At 51.8% G+C, this 7,500-nt stretch overlaps 1 protein-coding gene across 3 annotated transcripts in view; it reads left to right on the top strand.

Annotated features, from left to right (window-relative positions):
• The window catches only part of LOC143036769 (protein kinase C-binding protein NELL1-like), a 458,642-nt gene that overhangs the window by 50,801 nt on the left and 400,341 nt on the right, over positions 1 to 7,500 (top strand). The gene's annotated exons all lie outside the window — the stretch shown is intronic.

The raw sequence follows: 7,500 nt of genomic DNA, 5'->3' as shown, positions 1-7,500 counted from the left end.
AACTACGATGCGGTATCGGATGATGGAACCAATATAGAGAGTTGTGAATGGCCGAGCTCTTGTCAAGTGATTGGTTGGCGATCGAATTACCGGCGGCCCTCGTTGGGACTCCGGCAGAGGGCGTAGTGGTCGCGAAGTTTCAGGTTCTCTCTGGTGGTCAAAGGCTCATTTCGCGGCGCGTTGGAACGAGGAGGAGGAGGAAGAGGAAGAGGGTACGGGTAGGGGGCCAGGGAGTAGAGTTAGGGATGGGAGGGGGTAGTAGGAGTAGTGAGAGGAGGAGGAGGGGAGGAGGATGAGGAGGAGGGGGGCAGGGATGTGAAGTGTATGTGTGTGTGTATTTACTTAGTTGTATTTACCTAGTTGTATTTTACGGGACGAGAGCTGTGCTCGTTGTGACCCGTTTTCGTATCTCTCCACATCCAGTTTATTCTTAAAATCGTGTATAGTGTGTTTGTGTGTGTGTGTGTGTGTGTGTGCGTGTGTGCGTGTGTGTGTGTGCGTGCGTGTGTGTGCGTGCGTGTGTGTGTGTGTGTGTGTGTGTGTGTGTGTGTGTGTGCGCGCGCGCACGAGCTATGCCTATACTCTCTCTCTCTCACTCCAGAAAGCAGGTCACGGCACTCGGCCAGGTCGCGAGTCTCGGCCGAAGGGCTTCACGGCATTTCCCATCAGACTTCAACAACATTCTTAGCAGTTCGTTGTGCCCAGGGAACCTCGAGAGCTCTGCCGAAGTTCCCCCTGACGTTGAGGTCATGAGGGGTAGAGGTTCCTGGGCAGAAACTCCAAGGAGCTTCGGCAGAAACTACGGACACATTTAAGCAATAGGATACAGGAAGACCATCTCCTGTTGGGGTCCTTATCGCTGTTGCTGCTCGTTTTCGAAACTCGAAATGAAAAAGGTCTTCTTGGAGTGAGGCTCGAAAGATTAGTATCATAGAAGGGGCGTCTTGTTTAACCCGAACGGAAAAATCCTTCCTTCTCCTCCACCCAACCACCAGGGCCAGCCGGCTAGCCCATCTCGTTATACCTCCTCCTTTTCTTTCCTTTCTTTTTCCTGTCTTCCCACTTCCTCTTCCTTCACTCCTTTTCCTCGTCCTCTCTTCTTCCCCCTCCCCCGTCCTCTCTTCTTCCCCCTCCCCCGTCCTCTCTTCTTCCCCCTCACCCGTCCTCTCTTCTTCCCCCTCCCCCGTCCTCTCTTCTTCCCCCTCCCCCGTCCTCTCTTCTTCCCCCTCACCCGTCCTCTCTTCTTCCCCCTCCCCCGTCCTCTCTTCTTCCCCCTCCCCCGTCCTCTCTTCTTCCCCCTCCCCCGTCCTCTCTTCTTCCCCCTCCCCCGTCCTCTCTTCTTCCCCCTCCCCCGTCCTCTCTTCTTCCCCCTCCCCCGTCCTCTCCTCTCCCTCCCCCTCCCCCGTCCTCTCCTCTCCCTCCCCCTCCCCCGTCCTCTCCTCTCCCTCCCCCTCCCCCGTCCTTCTCTCCCCTCCCCCGTCCTCTCTTCTTCCCCCTCCCCCCGTCCTCCTCTTCTTCCCTCCCTCCCCCATCCTATCTTCGTCCCCCTCCCCCGTCCTATCTTCTTTCCCCTCCCCCGTTCTATATTCTTCCCCCACCCCCCGTCCTCTCTTCTTCCCCCTCCCCCGTCCTCTCTTCTTCCCCCTCCCCCGTCCTCTCTTCTTCCCCCTCCCCCGTCCTCTCTTCTTCCCCCTCCCCCGTCCTCTCTTCTTCCCCCTCCCCCCCCGTCCTCTCTTCTTGCCCCTCCTCCCCGTCCACTCTTCTTCCCCCTCCCCCGTCCTCTCTTCTTTCCCCCTCCCTCCTCTCTTCTTCCCCCTCCTCCCTCCTCTCTTCTTCCCCCACCCCCGTCCTCTCTTCTTCCCCCTCCCCCGTCCTCTCTTCTTCCCCCTCCCCCCTCCTCTCTCCTTCCCCCTCCCCCGTCCTCTCTCCTTCCCCCTCCCCCGTCCTCTCTTCTTCTCCCTCCCCCTATCTCTCCTCCCCCCTCGCCCGTTCTCTCCTCCTTCGTGTTTTTGTTATTTCTGCCACTGATGCAGTCGTCTGTGTTTGATCAATGATTTCAGCCTTTCGTGACGTTTTTCTCTCTCGCTTTATCTTTTGTTTTCTGGCCCATTACAAGCCTCGTCCTGCAATTCCTCCTTATCCGGCATTGCCCTGCCTTCTCCTGCCTTGTCCCGCCCTCACTCCGTCCGTTTAACAGATTCCAGACATCCAGGTTCATACAGATTCCAGGTTCATACAGATTCCAGAATCATGCAGATTCCAGAATCATGCAGATTCCAGAATCATGCAGATTCCAGAATCATGCAGATTCCAGAATCATGCAGATTCCAGAATCATGCAGATTCCAGGTTCATGCAGATTCCAGGTTCATGCAGATTCCAGGTTCATACAGATTCCAGGTTCATACAGATTCCAGGTTCATACAGATTCCAGGTTCATACAGATTCCAGGTTCATACAGATTCCAGGTTCATACAGATTCCAGAATCATACAGATTCCAGAATCATACAGATTCCAGAATCATACAGATTCCAGAATCATACAGATTCCAGAATCATGCAGATTCCAGAATCATGCAGATTCCAGAATCATGCAGATTCCAGAATCATACAGATTCCAGAATCATACTGATTCTAGAACAGTGTACAGATTCTAGAACAATGTACAGATTCCAGAATCATACGGATTCCAGAATCATACGGATTCCAGAATCATACGGATTCCAGAATCATACGGATTCCAGAATCATACGGATTCCAGAATCATACGGATTCCAGAATCATACGGATTCCAGAATCATACGGATTCCAGAATCATACGGATTCCAGAATCATACGGATTCCAGAATCATACGGATTCCAGAATCATACGGATTCCAGAATCATACGGATTCCAGAATCATACGGATTCCAGAATCATACGGATTCCAGAATCATACGGATTCCAGAATCATACGGATTCCAGAATCATACAGATTCCAGAATCATACGGATTCCAGAACCGTGTATTGATTTAGAACCGTGTAGGCTACATTGCAGAATCATACAGATGCCCTTGCTAAAGTGGGGGAAATATTGTCCCAAATCTCGACACCATATTGATGGCTCACGATTAGCGATATCCGCGAATAACTCCCCCCCCTACCTCCCTTCCCCTTCCCATTCCCGTCCCCCTTCCCACCTCTCTCCCCCTTCCCACCCCTCTCCCCCTTCCCACCTCTCTCCCCCTTCCCACCTCTCTCCCCCTTCCCACCTCTCTCCCCCTTCCCACCTCTCTCCCCCTTCCCACCTCTCTCCCCCTTCCCACCTCTCTCCCCCTTCCCCCTCTCTCCCCTTCCCCCTCTCTCCCCTTCCCCCTCTCTCCCCTTCCCCCTCTCTCCCCTTCCCCTCTCTCCCCTTCCCACCTCTCTCCCCCTTCCCACCCCTCTCCCCCTTCCCCCCTCTCTCCCCTTCCCACCTCTCCCCCTTCCCTTCCCCCCTTTCCCCTCCACATCCTGCTCCCTCCCGTTGCCTCCCTTTCTTCCGATGCTTCGTTGCATAACCTCAGCTGCTACGACCCTCAATATCTCTTCCCGTCTCTCGCCGCCTTTTGGTCGTTAATCTCTCGCCGTCTCTCAGTCCTTAGTCTCTTTCTGTCTCTCGCCGTATCTCGCCGTCTCTTACCGTATCTCACAATCTCTCGCCGTATCTAAACGTCCTCCACCGTATTTTACCGTCTCGCAACGCTGTCCAACATAATCCGCATTATGTCGAGACATGTTCCGTCTGGCTTAACTTACCCCCAGAATCGTGTAGTTGTTACTTAAACCTGTTCAACTGTTCCGTGGTCCCAGCAGAATTCGTTTCGTTGTTCCAGGGAGCTGTCCATATCTATGCAGATGTTACGTGGCTTCCCGAGACTGATGCATTATTCAGTGGGCCGTTCCTCCGATCCAGTTTCTTTCCAGCACTTGCTCTGAGCGCTGTTCCATAGTTCCATGTAAAATCTCATCTTTCCTCGTGGTGAGGTTTGTTCCGGTGTTCCTTGGTCCCGGGACGTTCAGCGTCCCGCCCCGTCCCGTAACCACGGTCGCCGCGGATCCGTCTATCGTTGTGCCGCGGAATGCTACTTCCCTGAACAGCGGACCCTCTTGGCAGAGGATTTGCATTATGTCACGCCCGTGTCCATCAACTTCTTTCAGTCTCCTCACTCAACCCACCAGTCCACCCTCCCATAGTCCCTTTCCACCTCCTCCCCTTTCTCTGTATATATGTATATACTCGTATTTCTGTATGTGTATATATGTATGTATGTATATATGTATATATGAATATACATATACACATACATGGGGTGCCACAAAAATTGATGAAACCAGCAGCTACCCTGTACCCCGCCTTCTCCCCCCGCCCCTTTCCTCTCCCCATTCTTCCTGCTTTCTCGTTCTCTTCATTATCATCCCCGCACCTTCCTTCCCTCCAATCCTCTTCCTGGTCCTTTCCTCTTTTCTCGTATTATTTGTTCTCGTCTTGAGTCTTCTGTTACGCCTTTCACCCTTTCCCATAACAGTGTGTTAAATCTCTGGCAGTTCGTGTCCTCTCCCAGTGTTTACTATCTAGTGTTTACCCTCTCCCAGTGTTTACCCTATCCCAGTGTGCCTCTTGTCCCAATTCGTCTCCTCTCTCGGCGTGTCCCCTATCACAATCTCCCCATTGAGTTACCCTTCATCGCGACCGCCACAGCCACCCGCTATCGCCGCCGGAACCGCTATTACAGACACTCGCTACAGCCTCTTTGATTGTGAAGCTCTTGTCACCAATCCCCAAAGCCTCGCCACCCGCTCGCACCAATCCGTAAATCTAATTCAATTTTTGTAAACTCGAAAGCCACTGAAAGGGGGACGCCTATGTGACTGTGACTTTGTCCCTGTGCCTGTCTTGGGTGTTTGTGTTTGTATCTTTGTGCTGGATGGTATTGCGTGTTCTCGTGATGTCATCCCACGCCATACCACTTCATGTCAAGTCGTTGGCCGTCACGCCACGCCATGCCACATAGGATGTGTATCGAGTTATCTCCGGTGGCTTCCTGATTTACATCGAACGTCTTCGACGCCCCAGGGAGCGTCAGGGCCGCCCCTGTTGAGGGGGATGGGGGTGGGGGAAGGGGCAAGTGGTAAGTGGCAAGGGGGCATTTGTTTCCGTTTCCTTGTTTTCTTCCTCAGCTTCGTTCTCCTCACACTTTCTTCATCCACATTATCGTATGTTTGTACCTGGTGGCCATAGTTACTAGTGGCAACAGTCCCTAGTGGCCACAGTTCCTGATGGCCACCGTTCGTGGTGGCCACAGTTCGTGATGGTCACATTTTGTGGTGGCCACATTTCCCGGTGGCCACATTTTGTGGTGGCCTCATTTCCCGGTGTCCACATTTCCCGGTGTCCACATTTCCCGGTGTCCACATTTCCCGGTGTCCACATTTCCCGGTGTCCACATTTCCCGGTGTCCACATTTCCCGGTGTCCACATTTCCCGGTGTCCACATTTCCCGGTGTCCACATTTCCCGGTGTCCACATTTCCCGGTGTCCACATTTCCCGGTGTCCACATTTCCCGGTGTCCACATTTCCCGGTGTCCACAGTTCCCGGTGTCCACAGTTCCCGGTGTCCACAGTTCCCGGTGTCCACAGTTCCCGGTGTCCACAGTTCCCGGTGTCCACAGTTCCCGGTGTCCACAGTTCCCGGTGTCCACAGTTCCCGATGGCCACAGTTCCCGATGGCCACATTTCCCGGTGAACACAGATCCTACCTGGATGAGGCGTAGGCTAACGAGGCAGTTCAACAACTGGCTGGGTAACAGCTGGTTTCAATGTTCATCGGTTGAACTGGCTTGAAAGTAAATTCAGCAGTTTTGCCAGGGCGAGTTGTTTCAACAGCTGGGTGTGGCATGCGCGTTCAGCAGCTGGAAACGAACGAACGAGAGCAGGTTTCACTCCGAGAGCGTGAGTAGCTTGTCTCAGCTGGAGAGAGTCAGCTGGTGAGTGGTCTTGGAAATTTATAAATGGACCATCTGTCAACTCGCAGAGTCGGTAGAAATGGAACCAATACTGATTACGCGATGAAATCGCATCTTGTGTCATGTTGTTTTTCGCGTCTTTCGTCACGTCTTGTGTGTGTGTGTGTGTGTGTGTGTGTGTGTGTGTGTGTGTGTGTGTGTGTGTGTGTGTGTGTGTGTGTGTGTGTGTGTATGTGTGTGTATGTGTGTGAGCGCGTGTGCGTGGGTGCGTGCATTCAGGTGTGTTATTCAATGCCATCTTGTACAAGTGTGACACAGTTGTGGACCTGTGATGTTTGGCTGTATTTTGTGTATTTGTTTTTGTTTGTAAACGTAGGGTGGGGTTGGCTGGCATACAGTTGCGCTTTGTTGTATTCGTATGCACGGGGCCTGTTGGACTTCTCCTGTAGTGAATTTACCATCTGAAGATGGGAAGAAGCGGGGAAACACTTTCAAGAAAATAGGGTCGTTAGGTACGAGGGAGGAGTCACAAACTACATCTTCTTTTAAAAAAAAATTTCCAACTGCTGTGAAATTGAGATATTGGAACTAACACTACCACCGACACCAAAGTATTGACTATTTTCCTTTTTTTCACCATTGGGTAATCAACGCAAATTTTTTAGTTATTTGTATTGTTATATTAATTCTTCCATTTTTGTTAGTATTCATGTATCTGTTTGCTGACGTGATCCAGGATTGGTGGGTAATGTGGTTCACAGGTAGAGTATTGGTTTCAGGGTTAGTGCCCCGCCTACCTCAACTCGTCCACTCAGCTGTGAAGGAACGGCGACATATGCTGTTGAGGTGCGGACTCGAGGTAGAAGGAAGGAAGGAACTAGCCATGTCGACCACATTATACCGAGGACTAGAATGCATACATCTCCGTAAGGCATGACTCGCCCCTCTGTCTCTCCCTGTTTTTTTTTTTTTTTTTTTTTTTTGGGGGGGGGGGGGGGTTCACGGTACCGCTAACGGTCTCGCAGCACGGGGTCGGTCGGTCGACTTCTCCTCGGTCAATGCTGACATACTTCCAGTTCGCGAGGCGAGGTCTGCCCGCGCACCTGGCGCGTAACTGCTGAACATTTTGACTTGGGGTTAACGAAACGTCTCCGGAGTCTGTCTGTCTGTCTGTCTGTCCGTCTGTCTGTCTCTGTCTGTCTGTCTGTCTGTCTGTCTGTCCGTCTGTCTGTCTCTGTCTGTCTGTCTGTCTCTGTCTATCTCTGTCTGTCTCTGTCTGTCTGTCTATCTGTCTCAATCTGTCTGTCTATCTCTGTCTGTCTGTCTATCTGTCTGTCTGTCTCTGTCTGTCTGTGTCTGTCTCTGTCTGTCTGTCTGTCTGTCTCTTTCGATGGCCCTCTCGCCTTCTAGACTTCTCTTCCATGACCACGCTCTTCCCTTTTTTCATGTTTTATTCTATTTTATCTATTTGTCTATTTATCTTTTTTTTTTTTTTTTTTTTTCTGTGGGTGGA

Source organism: Oratosquilla oratoria, chromosome 2 (assembly GCF_046742065.1).
Source record: "Oratosquilla oratoria isolate Oo_2021 chromosome 2, ASM4674206v1, whole genome shotgun sequence".
NCBI lineage: Eukaryota > Metazoa > Arthropoda > Malacostraca > Stomatopoda > Squillidae > Oratosquilla > Oratosquilla oratoria.
This window is presented reverse-complemented; position numbering and strand designations above follow the sequence as displayed.